Source organism: Falco naumanni, chromosome 4 (assembly GCF_017639655.2).
Source record: "Falco naumanni isolate bFalNau1 chromosome 4, bFalNau1.pat, whole genome shotgun sequence".
NCBI classification, from domain to species: Eukaryota; Metazoa; Chordata; class Aves; order Falconiformes; family Falconidae; genus Falco; species Falco naumanni.
The window spans coordinates 9,374,138-9,393,937 of NC_054057.1; the positions used below are offsets into that span (position 1 = coordinate 9,374,138).

Genomic DNA, 19,800 nt, shown 5'->3' on the forward strand with positions numbered 1-19,800 from the left:
GGACATGCTGCAGCACATCTAAGTCCCTCTTGAAGTGAGGGGCCCAAAACTGAGCGTAGTATTCAAGATGTGGCCTCACCAGTGCTGACTACAGGGGGATGATCACTGCACTGGCCTAGTCCTGCTGGCCACACTGTTTCTGATGCAAGCCAGGGTGCTGTTGGCCTTCTTGGCCACCTGGGCACACTGCTGGCTTGTGTTCAGCCGGTCATCAACCAGCACCCCCAGGTCCTTCTCTGCCAGGCACTTTCCAGCCACCGTTCCCCAGGCCTGTAGTGCTGCGTGGGGTTGTTGTGAGCCAAGTGCAGGACCCAGCACTGAGCCTTTATTGAACCTTGTCCAGTTGGCCTCAGTCCGTAGGTCCAGCCTGTCCAGATCCCTCTGCAGAGTCTTCCTATGCTCCAGCAGATCAACATTCCCCCCAGGTTGGTGTCATCTGCAGACTTACTGCAGGTGCACTCAAGCCCCTCATCCAGATTGTAAATTAAAATATTAAACAGGTCTGGACCCAATACTGAGCCCTGGGGAACATCACTTGTGACTGGTTGCCAACTGGAGGTAGCTCCATTCACTATCCACTCACTGGTCTCTGCCATCCAGCCATCTTTTAACCCAGCATGGAGTACACCCATCCAGGCCATAAGTAGCCAGTTTCTCCAGGAGAATGCTGTGGGAAGTGGTGTCAAAGGCTTTACTAAGGTCCAGGTAGACAACATCCACAGCCTTTCCCTCATCCCTCCCTAGGCAGATCATCTTCTTGTAGAAGGAGATCAGGTTAGTCAAGCAGGACTGGCCTTTCCTAACCCCACGCTGGCTGGGCCTGATGCCCTGGTTGTCCTGCACATGCTGCACAATGGTGCTCAGGATGATCTGCTCCACAGCCTTCCCTGGCTCTGAGGTCAGGCTGACAGGCCTGTAGTTTCTCAGATCCTCCTTCCCGCCCTTCTTGTAGATTGGTGTCACATTGGCTAATCCAATGTCCAGTCTTCTGGGACCTCTCCAGTTTGCTAGGATTGTTGATAAATAATGGAGGGTGGCTTGGTGAGCTCCTCCACCAGCTCCCTCAGTACCCTCAGGTGAGTACCATCTGGCCCCATAGACTTGTGCCTAAGTGGTGCAGCAGGTCACTAACTGTTTCCTCCTGGACTGTGGGGACTTCATTCTGCTCATCCTCATCCCGGTCTTCCTGCTTAGGGGCCTAAAAACCCAGAGGGAAGCTGGTCTTGCTATTAAAGACTGAAGCAAAGAATGCATTAAGTACCTCAGGAGTATAGTAGAAGAAAAATACGTAGTCCTATGTATAAGTCAGTGTTCGAAACTGGCATATGCCAGGAACTAGAGCATGCTGTTGCTGTTTCATAGCTTCTGGGTGAGACTAGATTTTTACATTAATTTACAGTAATAGTGTATGATCAGTCATGGTTATAATTTCCACTGTGAGTAATTTTATCTGAGAAGAGGGCAAATGTGGGCTGAGTGAACATCATTTTACTCCTGTAACAGCTTACCCAGATTGGGATAAAAGTATGTTGGTAGACTCATGCTACAATTTTTGTAGGTTGGCTGGAGTTCTTAATTTTCTAGAGCTGCTATTATTTGTCATTTAGTCCATAAGCATGTTAGACACCTCCTAATACAGATAGTCTTTTGCCAGTGTTTCAAGGTAGTTTTTTCAGTATCCCATTTTCTAGTATGCTCAGAAGCTCCAGACTCACACCATCCCCTTCCAGAAGAAATGAATCAATCTAGCTCAAGCCGTATGAGCTTGAGAAAGAAGAATGGCCAGGTAGGAAATGGGTAACTAGGGCTTAAACCAGTGGGCTGAAGAGGAAAACCTTCAATATAAAGCTTATTAATTGGCATTGAATAGCCTTTTTTTTTCTTTTTTCTTTTTCCCCCCCCCCCTTTCTTTTAAACACTGAGTTTCTTTTAGATCCCTCTTACTCGTTTCTCTGTAGTCTCTCTCTGCTCTAGTGCTTGCTAGGACTTTCCTGAGCAGGAAGAACCTAGCATAATTCTAAGATTCCACCTTCTGGAAAAATGAAACATAATGTGTCTTGAGCCATTGCTGGCCATTCTTCTTTTGTATTTTTTTTTACAGTGTATGTCTCAACGCTTTGTTTGCCTGATTTTTTTGCATTTCAGGCTCCTCTGCTTCTTTGTTTTCAAGCCGTGTCTAGGTCCAGCGGGAACAGATGTGATGGTAAGATAGTGTCACATGTTGGGTTAACCACAGTAGGCAGCTAAGCACCACATAACTGCTTACTAGAAAAGAAATGTGGGCAAGGAAGAACAAATCTATTACCAATAAAGATACAGTTTTAGATATTGAAGCAGGTTGTATTGGCTAACGGTGTTTGTGGGAGTAATGGAAGACACATGCTTTTACAAGGGTTGCCTTAGATTATTGTAAAATGATATTCAATGGTAAAGATGCAAATAAAAATAATGTAAAATTGCTGATGAGAGGCTTGATCATTAAAGACAGCTCTCTTTACAGTTGTTGAAGACTTTGTCAACCATTTAGATGAGCATTTTAGAAGTTGCACACTGTGTAGATTTGATTGGGAGGCAGTTGGATAAGTGGGAAAAATGATTTTAGATGTATAGTCAAGTTGATGCTTACATGTATAGATCTTACTAAAAGCAACAATAACAAAGTTTCAGATGAGATGGGAATATATTGGAAGATGAAGAGGGGCTGATGAAGATCACCTCCCCCTTTCAAACCTGAGTAATGGAAAATGGTGACAAAGATGTCTTTGATACTGAGAGAGAAGAAGCAGTTGAGGATTTATCATTTTTCGCAAATATTCAGTTTGATTTAGAAAAGTATCTGTAATAGTATATTACACTAAGCTGACACAGTTTCTGATGTGTTTGGTATACTACCTGTACTTTCTCCTCTAAAAATCAAAAACTTAAGTTGCCAGCAAGTCTCTAGATTGCTAGTATTGTATTTCCACTAATGTTTCTTACTCACCCTGACCAGACAACTTCTAAAATTATTATTCAGGTTAACTTCAGAGTTAGCAGTTTCATTTTTTCAACATGATAGAATTTATCTTTCAAAGTCCTGAGTTACAGTTTGCAATGATTTCATCATTGAAAAGTGTCCTGAACTGACAGCAATAAATTAACTGCCATTTTGCCATTTCACTTGAGACTTATTGCTGTCTACAGTTAAGAATTTTGGTTGGTGAAATGTTATGGCCATGCCAATTTTATTTGTGTTCATTTTGCCTAGTTTTGAAGGAACAGAAACAAGCGTCAATTCCAGAATTCTGTTGTAACAGCTAGTATAGGGGTTGTCATGATTCATTGCTCTGTCTGTTTGTAGCATCCACTGGTTACTACGGCTTTCCATGTAGTACCTTCTGATATGCTAACCTCTTCCCTGTAACTTGAGATACATTTCTGTACTTTCACTGTCTTTACAGAGTGTTTCAAAGTATTTACTTTCGTAGTCTGTGCCACCATTGTGATATATTGACTTGAAGACACAGGTAAAGAATTACAGACAGTGAAATGAAATTGAAATGCAAGCAGACTTTTTAATCACATGTACATGTAAACAAATGAAAAAAAGATAACTGATATCTGTCATCTTGCATAGGTGAAAGACAGAAGGAGAAGCTCTCTCTTCCACACTGGACATTTGCTGTGATAACTTCCTCTCAGAACTCCAGCTCTGCCATCCAGCCTCTTTAGTGTATCTGAAGTGGACTGTCTTAGAGCCAGAGCTCAAAGTTCAACACTCTGCTGTAAGCTTTGTCATCCAGGACAGTTGGTCACAGATCACATGACTGCACCAAGCTTTGCTGGGCATTCATGTGCCCATGGGTGTGTATAAATTAACAGTAGTTCTTGAAAGACGAGTTATTTTATTAATAATACGATGAAAGAAAAAACAAATAAACCCCAAACTCCCTGTGTCCTCAGACAACCTGGTCTCTTGAGAATTATTTTGTGACTTTTCTAATAGAAAAGATCTGACATTGAGTGTGGAATAGCTGCCCCTTGTTAGTGACCCAGCTGCACCTTGATGATGGAATGGCATAGATCTATCTGCTCTAGGTCTAGGGGGAATGACAGTGATAAGGTGAGATTAAAGCTGGACTTTTCTTTCCCTATGCCCAATTAAATCTTCATTTGAAATGCCCTTCTGCAGAAATACGGTGAGGAGTGGCTGGTAACCATGAGGGGCTGCACAGTGTCTGCCCTCTTGTACACATTTTCAGATCCTGCCAAGTGATATTTGGCAGGGAATGTAAAAGGAAATTTCTGTCACCAAAAGTAAGTGAAGAAAACTCAATACTCTGCTGGATGTGAATGGTTACATCTGAATTTAGTCCCAGTCTGTTGACTGGGTACAGTGGAAGTCTTAGATGCTGACCTCTACACAGCCTAATCACCTTGGTTTTGTTTGGCTGGATGTCTCCTGATCATGTTTAGCCCAAAGCTGAATTCTCTTTTTGCTTTAACTTTTGTCTTAATACATCTGATCCTCACACTTTAATGTTCAGTAATGCTTGTGTAAAGTCAGTTGATAATGTATTACTGACTAAGAAAAACTCTTCTTATTCATTTAGTGAAATACTTGTACAAGGCATCGTGCATCTTTGACCATTCAGCTGTGGTGGATCTGGATGTATATGCTTGTGTCACCCAGTCTGTCTTGGTTATGACAGTTCATGAAATACATTTCCAAGCGCCACCTGTTCCCTTAATTCTGTAATGAATTTAAAAAAAACAAAGTTGGGTTTTGTTTCTTTTTTTTTATTATTTTATTTTATTTTTATTTATATCTCATTAAGATAGAGTAGATACTGGGAGATTTTCAATATTTAGTCAGTGTAAAAGGTGCTGTGTATACATATAAGCATGTTGGAGTTCTAAATAGGATACATAAACCTTATATGTATATATATATAGTAAGCAAATTATCTTTGCTTTCAGTGAATCTTGATCCTAAGGAAGAGGCTGGAGCATTCTGGCCAGAAAACAGCTGCTGTTCCTAGAACAGCATTGAAGTGTGCATGCATGGGAAAAAAGCCAGGAGAAACTGTTCTGTGATAGTTCACCATGCAAACGTTTTTCTCCCATGCTGTTGGTGCTGCCTTAGTCTATCAGAAATTTCCTACAGTCCTACAGGTGGACTATATTTACTAAAGTCTACTTGATAGGCATTGCTATCTTCAGTGACTGATTTGTGGAGGAAGACAATGTTACAGCAGCTGGTCTTGTATTACAGTTAGTGAAATGGTTCACTGTTAGACATGGACTGTGAGAGCACATCAAATTTTGAAATATGCAGAAGTAAAAGTAAATTAGATTTGTATTTATTAGGAACTTTGTATTTTGGTTCTACAGCTTACTCACTTGATCAGGTATATAGTCATCAAATTGAAACTTTGTTTGAGGAGTCTGTAGTCCAGCATGTGTGATAAAGGAGGGCGAGTGAATAACTAGGGCTTTCAATGGTGACCCAGACTAATAATTAGACACACAACTGTTTTCATAATCCTCAAATGACATAGTCTTCATGTTATCTTGTCATGTGACTAGAAGATAGAAATGCAACAGATTTATTTTTATGTTTAAGATCACATGAAATCTGTTTTCATAGTGTAACTCTTTTGATTGTGAAGGTAAACCCTCATAATAAAAAATGTTAAAGAATTTAAGGATACATTCTCTAAGTTAATGTATTTTGCTTCTGTAAATGTACAGAAGGTTGGGAAGTACAGGATATAAAACTTACATGGACATTATTCCTGCTGTTTGAGGTTGACTTGGCTTCATATTTAGATTTTGGACTTCAACCGAACTCATTAGTTAAGCTATATTATTTTTTTATTAAGTATTGCTTGCAATGTGTGTGTGAATAGGGTGAAAACATCGATGCTTAAGGCACTCGTCTTGAGTGCCAACATTTGGCAGGTACAGGACAACCATGTGATGAGGGCCAGCCAGCAGGGGTTTACGAAAGGCCACTCCTGCTTGACTAACCTGATCTCCTTCTATGACAATGTGACCTGTTTAGTGGCTGAGGAAAAGGCTGTGGATGTTGTCTATCTAGACTTCAGTAAAGCCTTTGACACCATTTCCCAAAGCATTCTCCTGGAGAAACTCACTGCTCATGGCCTGAATGGCTATATTCTTTGCTGGGTAAAAAACTGGTTGCATGGCTGAGCCCAAAAAGTGGTGGTGGATGGAGTTAAGTGTAGTTGGTGATGGGTCACAAGTGGTATTCTCCAGGGCTCAATATTGGGGCTAGTTCTGAGTATTGAGTGCACTCTGCAGTAAGTTTGCAGACAAGACCAAGCTTGGTAGGAGTGTTGATCTGCTGGAGCATAGGAAGACTCTGCAGAGGGATCTGGACAGGCTGGACCTACGGGCTGAGGCCAACTGGACAAGGTTCAATAAAGGCTCAGTGCTGGGTCCTGCACTTGGCTCACAACAACCCCACGCAGCACTACAGGCCTGGGGAAGGGTGGCTGGAAAGTGCCTGGCAGAGAAGGACCTGGGGGTGCTGGTTGATGACCGGCTGAACACGAGCCAGCAGTGTGCCCAGGTGGCCAAGAAGGCCAGCAGCACCCTGGCTTGTATCAGAAACAGTGTGGCCAGCAGGACTAGGCCAGTGCAGTGATCATCCCCCTGTAGTCAGCACTGGTGAGGCCACATCTTGAATACAGTTTTGGGCCCCTCACTTCAAGAGGGACTTAGATGTGCTGCAGCATGTCCAAAGGAGGGCAGTGAAGCTGGTGAAGCATCTAGAGCACAAGTCTTATGAGGAGTGGCTGAAGGAACTGGGATCGCTTAGTCTGGAGAAGTGGAGACTTGGGAAGGATCTTATTGGTCTCCACAACTACTTGAAAGGAGGTTGTAGGCAGGTGGGTGTCCATCTCTTCTCCCAAGTAACAAGTGATAGGGCAAACAGGTTGTGGCAGGGGAGGTTTAGATTGGATATTAGGAAGAGGTTGAGTCAGCATCCTTGGTGGTATTAAGAGACATGTAGGTGCGGTGCTTGGGGCCGTGATTTAGTGGTGGACTTGGCAGTCCACATTAGGTTAAAGGCTGGACTCTGATCTTAAAGGTCTTTTCCAACTGAAACTGTTCTACTCTATTCTATTAAAATGAAATGCATCTTTGTAAATAGTAAGCACTCTGGATAGGTAGCCTATGCCATCTCTTTCTGGCAAGCATATGATTTCAAGACATTGGTTTACTGTGAAGTATTGTGTGTGATGCTGTACATTACTGAAAACAGCTTTAACAGTAGCATAGAGAATTACTTCAGTGCAGTTTATTTTTTAAACCTAGTTTGCTTCTTCACAGCATGTATTCTTTGGCTTTTTCTAGCATTTCAGAGGATTTCTGTTGTCTTGCTTTGCTATTCTGAAGGTATTTGTCTCTGTTACGGAAATTAATTGATCCGATGGGGTCAGAGGAATTATCTGCCTGTATGTTTTTGCTGCGTGTCAAACAATACACTTGTTATCATTATGAATTCTTGCATAAAATGCATAATGAAGCACTGGTATGGCTAAGTGAAATAATGCATTACTTTCTGGATGCCTGCTGAATAAGCACTTAGTTCATGAAGTCCAGTGTTGAAGGCCTGTGGTTCTGGATGCTTAAGGTCTGTTCCAGGAAGAAAATATTGGTCTGTACTTACCAGTTCTGAGTGACTTCACTGTTGATGTCAGTGATGGAAAGACCTGCAGCTAAAAAAACTTGAACTCACCGATATAGTTATAATCAAGATAAATTTACTGGACGTGAGAGGTGGGAAGAAGAGGGTGTGCACCAATTGATTAAGTTAAACTGTTGTCTGTCCCTTCTTTCTGGCTCTGTTTCTAATAATTAACTGTTTATATCTGCTATTAGTCTTCTGTAGTGGTTATGGTGTCTGTGCTATGTTAACATTAATTTACTTGGTATGGGTTAAAATTTAATTTCAAAAAAAGTCATATCTAGAATTAAAAAGTAAACATTGATGAATATGATTTTTAATGAGTGGCAGCAGGAATCTTATAAATACACTGTAAAATTACATTGGAACATACATTGAAATGGATCTAGTGAAGGTAGGCTTTTTTTTAATTAGAAATGTTTGTGAAGTCAGGATGGGCAGAATTATGTAGAACATCAGAGGTGATGCTGAGGATCAGGAAGGATAACTAAGGATAACTTCTGAACAGAAAATCCAGTATTTTTAATCACCTTTATTTGAATTAAGAGCATGAAAGAATGTATCTTAAGGCTGTTAGTCTTTAAACAGGATGAATTTTAGATTCTGATCTGTGTCAGTGAAGTGTTTTACCTTGAAGTCTTGTGGGTAGCAATCCAATTTCCATGTGAGTAATAAAATATGGATACTTTGGAGTTTAGTCAGTGAACAAATCTGAACAACTGTTCAGTTTTAGAGTGGAAGAAAAACAAGCATTGGTTAAAAGCTGGTTAAAACCTTAAAGTCCCTGTTAATAAGAAGTCTCGATACTGGAATTTAGGAGGGAGAAGGAAAAATAAATTAGTCAGGAAAACCAGTCCCATGGTTGTTCATGGGCTTGGGTCATGTACATTGGCCTTGCTGACACTTTTTTAGTCTGATTAAAAATTTCCAGAACTGATGACATAAAAAAAATTAAGTTGTATGGAAAAAAAATGAAAAGGTTCCTTACTGTTGGCTGCAGTGTTATGTTTGGCTTTGAAGACACTGACTTGTTTTACAGTTTCAGTCAAAGATCAACGCAATCATTTGAGCCTTGACTTTCTCTTTTAGGAGTCTGACAGAGCTGGCGGCATTTCCTTCTGTCAGGCTTTTGTTGTTTAAGATAACTCTTTGACTCACTGACACTGTAATGAGGAGTAAACAAGCCCTTTTTCTTTGTGACAATTTGTAGTATGTTTCTAGTGGATTCTGAATTTAACGATATTGGTTTAACAGTTGTTAAATCATGTAGCTGTAGTAAGCTTCTTTACTAGTGGTAATTGTGTTGAGGAAATGAGTATCACAGCCCCACATGGAGGGATTTATCTTCAGATGTGAAGGGATCAGCTTCTGCCCTCCACTTGTGCCTGTCTGCTTGCTTCAGAATACTGTCTCCTCAGTTGTCCAATCAACTACATGAATGAATGTTCCAATACCTGGGCTTTAAAAATATGTGTCTGTCTAAGAACAGGTACTTGGCAGGGTTTAGAGGATAGGATGTTGCTGAGAAGTAAAGGTTTAAATTTCATGTTATTTCTGTGATTAGAGAACATAGGAGTGGTGTCCCTTAAAACCATGGTAAGAATCAACATCTATGGGTACTGATCCTATCTAGCAGGTATATAAACATCTGAAGCCTTTTGGATCTCTCGTGTTAAAAAGAAGACAAGACATCGTGTCTTGTAGAACCTTTAATTAAAAAAAAAGTTAAAAAAAGGAAAAATACTGAATTCAAGATTCCTTTTTTTTTTAATTCTATATTCTAACTAAAGTGTTACCTTTGTTTACTTCTCAGTGGTTGGTGTCTATTCACTGTGCAATTTATTGTTCATTGATGACATTTTCAGCAGGCCTAGAAGTTATGATAATTAGGTAACAGGAGTTAAAGGAAAGTTACGTTGGCATAATTATTTGAGGAAATTTGCTTCTTGTGTTCCAAATTCCATATAGACTAAACTAAAGCATTATTTCAGTGATTTTTCAGTACTTCCACAAAGTCATTAATTAATGTTGAAACCTGTCATCAACAAGTGAAATTATGTATTCAGAATAGACAACAGGTTTACCTGCTTATTTACCTGGAAAATTATGAAGATTGGGTAGTTCTGGATATCCTTCACTGGGGTTTTGTTGTAAAGTTTTAGGTAAGAAAATAGTCTCTTTAAGATAAGGAAAAGATAAACCTTTTCCTGTGCATCCCAAGGTTAATATATTGTAGTTGGTCTTAGGTAAATCAGCAATGCATGGTCCATGGTTTGAGGTTCTGTGGACAATTTCATGCAGACCTAAGTTTTCCACTTAGTGAACAAAAAGAGCAGGAAGGGAAAAAATCTCAGATGGTTTGGAAACAGTGAATCAAGGAAGTGCTTGCATGATGGAATGCTGGTGCCATTGCCAACAGTTTCTTTTTTTTTGGCTACTACCCCAGTTGATAGAGCACTCCTATCAGTCATGGGAGATCAGGTTCAATAAAAAAAGTCCTTTTTGTACCAGAGAATTATCTAGTAGCTATTACTCTGCTGGGTAATGACTGCTGCTGGAAATTTGGGGTATGACATGCTTATAGTCTCCTGTCTAATAAAGTTTCCTGTTGTAGAAATTAGAAATTCACTGAGGCTACAAATGGAATTCAGAGAACCTACGTGATGGGTGAAAATCATAACTGACAGAGAAAAGAGTAAATCTCAGTTTTTCCCTGACAATACACATTTTTATACAAAGTAAAGCACAGATAAGAGTGAGGGTGCAAATGGCTGCTCTCATGTAGAGGAAGAATTGGTTTCTCTGCTTTGTGTCAATCCTCAAACCACATGCACCTTAGTACAAGGAGGGTGCTACCTATTTTTAGTCATGTAATGGCAAGTTTCTTTTTTTATTGCAAGGTACCTTTATAGATTGAATAACAGGTATCATGGTCGTTGCCAGACACCAATCAAATTGCAGGCTAACAAAAGCTGCAGCTCACATATTTAATTTTCTATTCCATTGGTAATTGTACTATAGGAAATTGTCATACGTAGTTCATTAAACAGTTTCATTAATAATTTTAAACATAATAAAGGGAAAAAGTGCATCTGTATGTATGTGTTTAGTTGAATTAGCTTTAAAAAGCATTGGTACAAGTATATTAATCATCAATTACTATAGATAGTGAATGTTCTATATGGAAGATAATGAGGGTTCCATTATTTAGAAGTGGCACAATGACAAACTTTTTATTTAGTTGGGAAAAGTGATTTTGTTGTGTTAGCTCATATTGGAGCCCGAAGTACCTAATCTGTAATGTCTAAAGAAGAAAAAGTAACAACTGTTTCTTCCCCATTTAGAAATTAGGTACACAGTTGCTAATCTGAAGCATTTTACCCAATTTAAGTCTAACGTGTAGAGTCCTTTTCTTCTTTTATTATAAGGACTTGAACTTGGTATCTAATTCCATTAATGAATTACTAAAATTGGCTCAAACTTTTTCACGTAGCAGTTAGAAAAGATGTGAGTGCAGTACTGTTACGTCATGTAAAAATATTAATTTTCTTTAGTGAGAGCTTTGCTTCTTGTTAAAGGAATGTAAACAGTGAATGTGCACAAAATGTATCAACTGAGTCGTTGCCTAAAATCAGAGTGGTTTTGAGTGTTCAAACTTAATTCAAAGATGTATTTTAATGCGGGCATAATGATATTATTAAGTCAGTAGTTAATGTTCTCATAATAACATTCTGTCATCTTTCAGGTACTTTATGTAGCATAGTATACTGCTATGTAACTTATTACCTGTAGGATTCCCATTAATGATCATTATCTTGAAAATCTTCTGAAATCCTCACAGTTGTATTTTCCAGTATCCTTTGTGTTTAGTTTGTCTTAATTAAGGAAAAAAAACACAAATTAGTGATGACAAGGGACTTTGTTTTTCCTACTTATCACTGGTCTAGGTAACTTGTCTTCAGAGAACTAATGTCACAGATTTAAATACTGCCATTTAAGTTTCTGTTAGTTGAATCTTTCCTCCCCTTTTTACTGTTTTATAGTATGCTGGCAAAATTACAGCATTTTCAGCAATTAATCCATTTTTTTCATACAAAACTGGTACAAATGAGAAGAGCCTTCTCATTCATCTGAGTAACTTACAGGACATAACAAAGTCAGATGTGCTTTTGTGTTTTGCAGACCAGGTGTTTCTATCCTTTTATATTGAAAGGTGAGGCCCTGGTTTTTACTTCACTAATAACGTATTATACTATAAATCCAATAATCTCTTTGGGGATTTGAGTTTAAAAAGTGCTGCTGGTCTCACTCTAGTCAATAAACTGACTTCTTAGCAGTGCTTGCTAAAAGAGGTGGCTATTTTATTGATGAATATGGAAAAAGTGTATAGTCCAGTGCTTTGTTCCATTCCTCTAATTTATGACACCAGTAATAATAGATGATGAATGAGATATCCAAAACATTAATAAATTATCTTAAGAGGTGTACTAAATCAAAGAGGAGACTAAGAAATAATCTCATATAATGCCTCCAAGAAAAGTAAGCTAATTCCAGAGTCATTTATTCAGCAATATGCAAAAACCCAGAGAAATCTGTTGAAATTGAACTGCTATAGTTAGTATGATGTTAATATAACTCAGCGTTCCAAATGTGCTATTCTAGACATTTGGATTGCCAGCTTCAGGTGGCAAGATGTAAAACGTACAGACTAAAATAATTCTTAAATATTTAAGTCAAAACGTTGAGTTTAAGCATGTTTAAAATAAAACCCAGCAATTTTGTCCTACGTTGATGATGCTTACATCCTCTTCCCTAAATTCATCTATCCACTAACAGGATTGAAATTTGCAGCAGTTTTCTGCTGTGGTTTGCATTCACTAACTTGATGATTCTGTGTTGAATATTCACTCATTCTAAGAGAAACTGTGCAGCCTTTTGGTTTTTTTAGCTGTGAAGTTTCCATGTTTCGTCCATTTGGATGCAACAAGCAATAGTTGTCCTGGTGCACTTTCTATCTCTGAAGGAGTCTTCATGTCAGAAGAGGCATTTGGCTGCTTATGCAGTATTCATGTGCCACCTTGCTATAGACAGGGAGCATCAAAGTAGCAGGCCACTTTTATGCAAGTGAACTATTGCCATTCTTATTAATCTGTTTCTTAATCTTAATAAGTACAGTGAAATTTAGTCAGAATTATAAAATGGTGTGAGATTCAGGGAGTGCAAATGTTACTTATGTTGGTAGAAATAAAACATCCTGAAGGTGATGTAAGGTTTTCCATTTCACAAACTGTTGCTTTGAGGTTCTGTGAATATGCTTTTTATCATATTTAGATCACGTACGTGTATGCTTAGATAAATTTGGCATCAAAATGAGCAATATGTCTTTTGTCCTCCCCCTGTTCTCCATTTTTTGGTATTTTTGTTCCATGCCTTGCACCTTTGTTGGGATTTGTATGGCTGTATGGAACTGATTCAGCTGATAAATAATGTATTTTTTCTTTGTCAAGGTTATACAATGCGTTACAAAATAGTTAATTTTTGGTATTGAGTTAACTAAACATCTTAAAGGCTATACTTTCTACATCAAGGACAATGGAAAACCGTTATTCTTGGTGTTTTCTAATCAAATTGGATCACCTTGGGATACAGACAGTTAAAATTAGCTACCTAATTTTATTAAACTTATTCATTTCTGTGTTTATTTCTTATGTGTAAAATGGTGCAAAAGAACATCTTGCTGTGCAACAGGGCCAGTACAGTAAATGGCTTTCTGTATTTCATGGGCCTCAATTTCGTTTTTGTGTCTAAGACTATGCAGTGACTATTGGATGCTAAGCCACTTCTATTGAGCTTCTGGATATTTTTTGCCTAGTTCCCCCCCATGATCCCCCTAAGAGTCTCAGTAATCTACACTGGCTGTAGTGGTCTGGATGGTGGCATGCTGTCACTGCAGTCATAATGTTTGTCTTGCAGCTGGACGTTTTCTAGCTATGCTACTTTCTCATTTCCCAGAGTGCATTTTATTGGTCTTCTTTCTACTCCTAGCATTAATTTAATCTTTAACTATGGAATTTATTGTAGTTACAGTTCTTTACATAAAGATTGTCATCAGAAGGTGTCATCAGTTGCTTTCTACTTTGTGTTTCCTCGTGGTTTTTAATAAATATGCTAAGTATTGTTAGTCATATGCTACTTTTAACCATTGATCTTTATGATGAGCAATTAACATACTTTTTTAAAATAGCGAGCTGTAAACAGTGCTTGCTTTTTTTTGTTTGTTTGTTTCCAACTTTATCAAGTTCATGCATCTTGTGAAAATGTTGATATTAATTCTGACTTAAATGAATGTGCTGTATTTATGAGTCAAAGTAGGACTGCTTTGGCTCAGTCGGCCCATACTTACGCAGTTGTTAAATTTTACTTGGTTTTCTCCATAGCTGATGTGGCTGGGTCTGTAATTTTAACACTGCCAAATTTAAGAGAAGTGGAGGGTATCAAGCATTTTTAGAAACTAGGAATTATATTTAAGTTTATAAGATCTTTAGGCATAAAGTATATATATGTAGATTGTCTTCTCAGAGTATTTGTGTTTTATTTCCTGCTATTCTGGCCATTTATATTGGAGTTTTACATAATCTTAAGGTCTGCCTTGGCTACGAAAGTATAAACCTTTCAGTCAGACTTCAAGGTGGTTAACTGCTAGTGCTGCATTTTATAAAAGAAACCAGGTGTTGGTATCTGTGCTGTTAAAACTGTAGACCCCCAGACTTCCTCATTTATGGTCAGGATGAAATGAAGATCTGTTGAAGACCAAGAAGGTATTTCCCAATCAGGGAAAACTGAAGAGAATTTATTTGCATTATCAGTATTTCCCATGATGCCAGACCTTAGTTTAAGGAAAATAACTACTAGGAAAGCAATAGAATCCTGTCATATATTGGATATGTTTCCCATTATGTTCAGTGTGAAATCAAGACCTTTTAAAAAATCACTAAAGTCCATTAAGCAGTGTTTTAGAGGTTAAGGTTCTTGTTCATGGTTGTGGTAACATGGTATTAAGTTTCTTCTGTCCATGATACATCACAGGAACTTGAGTCAGCATTGTATATCTGGGACAAGTACTCTAATGTCTCCGTGCTGATTTTTGTTCTGGGGAATATATCTCAGAAACTCTTAGTGGATAAATCTCACTTGAAATTAATTGGAGCAGACAGCCAAAAAGAGAATAGTAGCAGAACTTGGAGTGTCCGATGCTAACCTGGATAAAAGATGAATAGACTCGGCACCTCATTCAGTTCTTTACAGAAAGTAGAAAGATTCTGCGTTTTGCAGAAATTAAAATAAACAGAGAAAGGGATTCAGCAGCTCTTGCTTTATCAGAATTGGAGCATAAGCCTTTAGTCCAACAACAATTAAGGCCTAAATTGGGAGAGCCCTTCCATGGAATAAGACATGATCTGTTCGTTTTGACAGTAAAAGGCAATATCCACTCCCTTATATATGAATATTGTTAAAGAGCAACCACCATTAATTGCGTAAGATGATAATTGCACACTGTATAAACTAACAAATAGTCAGTCCTTCGTGCGCAAATCTGAGCAATTTGTAATTTTGTATTTGATGCTTCAGTAAATAGAGAATCTGAAATAAAAACTTAATTGCAAAGAATATGTGAAAAAAACCCTTAACCGATACAGTAATACATTTTGTGATAGAGGAATGCTTTGGCCTTAAGCATATTATTTGAGAAATAAGGATCTTAAATGTAGGGTTGTACTTTGTCATGTATATGACATTTGAGGGCTTATTAGAATCAAGAATTGTGGGACTAATGCTCTTTGTAAAAGAGAAAAAAAACTTCAAGTAGCAAAATGTGAATATGAAATAACTAAATTACTTTTTTGCCCATTCCATTTAAACATTAATTATGTTTCACCATTTCTAATTAATAGACAATATATTATTTAAATAGGGTAGCAATTGTGTTTTTTAAATGCAATAGAAGAGTGTCTTTAACTGGAAAATCAGATTTTGCTACAAAAATAAAGATCTTGTAGTTTGGAGTACTTCGAGGTTAACATATTGTGAAGTCCTCAGTGAATACTGCAAATCAATACAATGAAGGGTTAATTGTGAAAACTGATACAAGTTTTATTTTCTTATAAATCAAGAAGCTGGTAAAATGTACGCTTACTGTTGATCATTAGAATACAAAACTATCTGTTAAAATCAATTAACATGCATATCTGATGACTGATTGTATAAATATGAAAGTCAAATAATTGTAATCGTTAACCATGGCTTCAGGTCATATGAGTTGTCAGCTCAAAAAAACTAGAGGAGAAAGATGTTGATTTGCATATATTTAATGTGGCATGCTGTACATGTGGGAATTTGAGATAAACCTTTGCTAGTAATCTGCCTGTTTTTATCTAAAAATCAACTAGGAAACGTGGGTCATAACAGTCAAATGAGCTGTGTGGTGTGTTGTTAGTTAATTCAGTAGTTTGAGACTTTACATTTTACTATATATTCTAATACTTCTAAATCAATTTTTTACTGAGACAGTTGGAAGAAGCTAGTTAAAAAGTTATTCAAGAAATACTCAAAGTTCGTTCTTACAGGAACATACTCAAAATTAGCCTAAACTGACTGTAAGACTAGGATACTTTTGCAGTTGTTAGACTTATACAGTATGTATAAGAAGCACTTCTTTGCTTTTGTGTGATAAAAATATTTCAGAGAGATATTAAAAAAAATTGAGTACTGTATGGAGTCACAAAAAAATCTTTCTACATGAAGTGGACCAAACAGATAACTTTTAATTTAATTAAAATCAGTTGTAATAAATAGAGTGAGGGAAGTGTGGCAGAGGAATGAGGCTTCTGGCCTGGAAAGGGTTTACACATTTTTAAAGTTCCTGAATATAATAATCCATTGCAGTATTAATTTTTTTCATTGATAATGCAAAACATTCTGTGTAACTCATAACGATTCAAAGAATCCCTGAAGTGTAAGTCAGAATATAGTGGTCTGCACCTTACATTACCTGTAATTTTTTTAAATACGTCTGTCCAGCCTTTCTCCTTTCCTGTGTGTTTACTCCTGAACAATAAAAAAAAATATTTCCTGTCCTAAATTTTGAAATTATATGGTAATCTCTTTCTAAAATTTACCTGATTCCGATGTTCATGAGTTCCCAAAGGGAAGAAGCAGCAGTATGCAGTTTCTTTTCATCTGATTTGTACTTGCAAACTAAGAAACTTTCTGTTGATGTCAGTACCCAAAGGTGGAGAGTAGAAGATCCTGTTGCTCAGTGCTTTTTACTGTGAACTTTATCTATAATTTTGCCATTGTAATATTTGAAATTTGTTCTTGGGTATGTGGTGCAATCCAGTTCCTTGCCTTATCACCCAAATTAACTTGAGTACCAGCAAGGTGGCCTCCATCATTGTAGCACTCAGCTTCTCAGCCTGGGCAGAGTACAGAACACGCACAATTACTAGATATCTCTTATTCCTGCTCCATGAAGTACACCTGAATGACACAGCCTTTTGCTTCAGTCTTCCATCGACCAATCTTCTATATGATTTGTTGAGTAAAGGAACCTGTACTGTGTTGGGGGGAAAAGGACCAGCTGGCAGAACAGAGGAATGGAATCAAATTCTGTTTCCGTCCTTTACTCTTGTGTAGGATAGAATTTGCATTTGATGGCAAGAGAAAGGTGGCTGTATCCCAGGTGACTGGCTGTTTTGTGTCCTTTCTTTAAATGATGTACATGTCTATTGGAGCAGGGAATTAATGACTCTTTAGTTGGGTGGAGAGGACAGTTCTGTAACCCTAGATTAGAAGCCCAAATTAAACATGAAAGTAATTAAAAACTAAGTAAATTTTAAAAGAAAGAAAAAATGTGTTTTTACAATCACCGATGTCTTAACTACAATTTTAGCTCTACTGTAACTCATTGGTGAAAAATCACTTTGCTACCAGAGGCTCCCAAGCTGTAGATGAATGAAGATGATCTATGACTAAGTGGTACTTCCTAGAGAAGGGTCTAATTCTAGAACCTCAGGATCATTCCTGAGCCTCCCAGTAATCCTCAAAATGCGTGAGGGTATATGTTGTTTCTGCAAGGATCCATTACATTAGAAAAGAAGGATTTGGGAAGTGTAGGATTTGTTTTGGGGGTGGATGGGATTCACAGATGCAGTGTGGGAATGTATTGTCATTCTCAAACAGAAATCTCGGCACTGAAAGAGAATACCTTAGCAAAAAGCCAGCCTGTCTCACTTCTCCCACTTCAGAAACATATTGTGAGAAAGAAGTGCTTCAGATTCCTTACAATATAGAAGTTTTTTGTACTCTTGTGTTTTGGGGCTTGCAGTGTTATTAGCTCAAAGGGGAGGTATGCTTTTTCATGATGACTATATTTAGCCAGGAGGAATAGTCCTTTTTAAAGCAAATTGAAATGAGTGTATGAGAGCGTGAAATTATCAGCAGCGCTGGTGCACATTTACATTGCTTCTACATACTCTTTTGAATGACCACACAACAGAACAAGTACTTCATTTCCACTGTGTTGATTTTTCTTGACAAAACATGGCAGTCTATCCAAAGGAGGGTGTTTAGCCAAGATAAATATAAAATTTATGATTAAGCAAAGTGTTTCCTTATTATAATCCCTAAAGAGAATTTGAGACTTGTTAAATATAATGTGCCAAGGTAGTTTTAAGAGTAAATTATCCTTTATGCTTTTAAATGCTGAAATACAGCAGCACCATCAACCATTTGAGATCTTACCAGCTGAAACAAAACTGCATACTAATTTCCTTTGAACCAAGTAGCAAAAAACCATACATATAGACAATGTATAACCTCAGGTTTGATGTATTCATTCAGTTTTACAGTCCTGTATGGAGATCAAGGAGCCATGTCAGTAGCATGGTTCATAAAACCGTGTCTCACTCTTTCCTGTAATGTGTGTTACAGAAGAAAGCAAATAAAACCTTTTTGACAGAATGGATAAAAATTGATGACATGATTACACTTCTGGCACATTTCTTTAACTGCTATATTTATAGAATACCACTTTGAAGAAAACTATGGTGACTGTCAATATTATTCATAAAATAAATGGAGAATGAAAATTGATTTGGAAGATGAGTGGATTTTGACCTCTGTGGTACCAGTCTTGGCTTTGGAGTGCAGTGTTATAATTAAATTGTGAATGTTCTTAAATAGTGGATATTAAGTGATCTCACTGTATTCTTTCAAGGGCTATGAACTTCCAAAATCAAGGATAACATTAGATGTCAGCCAAGTATTTTGTCCTTCTCGTGGTTTGTCTTTACATCTGAATTGGTGCCAGTTTGCACAGATTGTGTGTCAGCTTAAATACAAAAAACAGGCCTCAGTCTGCTTGAACTCGTTCCACCAAAGACTTCTAAAAACTTTTGGTAGTCTGCAAACTGTAATGGTTGTTTCACATTAAGTTGCTTTGTAGAATTATAAAACAGCTTTTCTTGTGCTTTCAAATAAAATTTTGTCATCCGCTAATGAATGAGATACCATCTGTAATAATTAAGGTTATTCTACTTGTTTTCCCCCTGCAGCAAAACTTCTGAAGGTTTACAGAAGACAGTAAGAGAACCACCAAGAAGGCTATTGCAGTATTGTAAGTACTGCACCTAGGAAAAAAAAAAAAAAAACAACACCCGTGAATTAAGAATGTTGTAAAGAGATTTTCATTTTTTTGGGGAAAAAATGAACTACATAAAGGGATTTACATGTAAAATACTGAGCAGGATGTATTGTAGCAATCATGTTAATAATTTACAAGGGAAAAACTGCACTCTTGTAAAATCTAAAATTGTATCCTTGTGCAGTGTAATCAGGAATTCACCAATAGCAGTGAAAAATACTTCTCTATCCACCAAAGATTGATCTAGTTTATATACATTTGTTTATTTAAAACTATCAGAATTTAGAAAATCATTGTAGTTTCATAGGTTTGTCATTTGTTTTAGTGACTTATTGTTTAGGTTATTTTGCAGAATTATTTATTTGCTGATTTATTTATGTATTTCATTATTTATTTATTT

General features: G+C 37.4%; 1 protein-coding gene across 4 annotated transcripts in view; it reads left to right on the forward strand.

Moving 5' to 3' along the window:
- TBC1D5 (TBC1 domain family member 5) overlaps positions 1 to 19,800 on the forward strand; it is a 326,354-nt gene that overhangs the window by 9,774 nt on the left and 296,780 nt on the right. For 3 of the 4 annotated variants that reach the window (XM_040593276.1, XM_040593275.1, XM_040593273.1), the window contains exon 2: positions 19,312 to 19,373. The exons of the other annotated variant lie outside the window; for it this stretch is intronic. The gene's annotated coding sequence lies outside the window, so the exon portion shown is untranslated. The remainder of the gene's footprint in view (positions 1 to 19,311; positions 19,374 to 19,800) is intronic. 4 annotated transcript variants of the gene reach the window in all.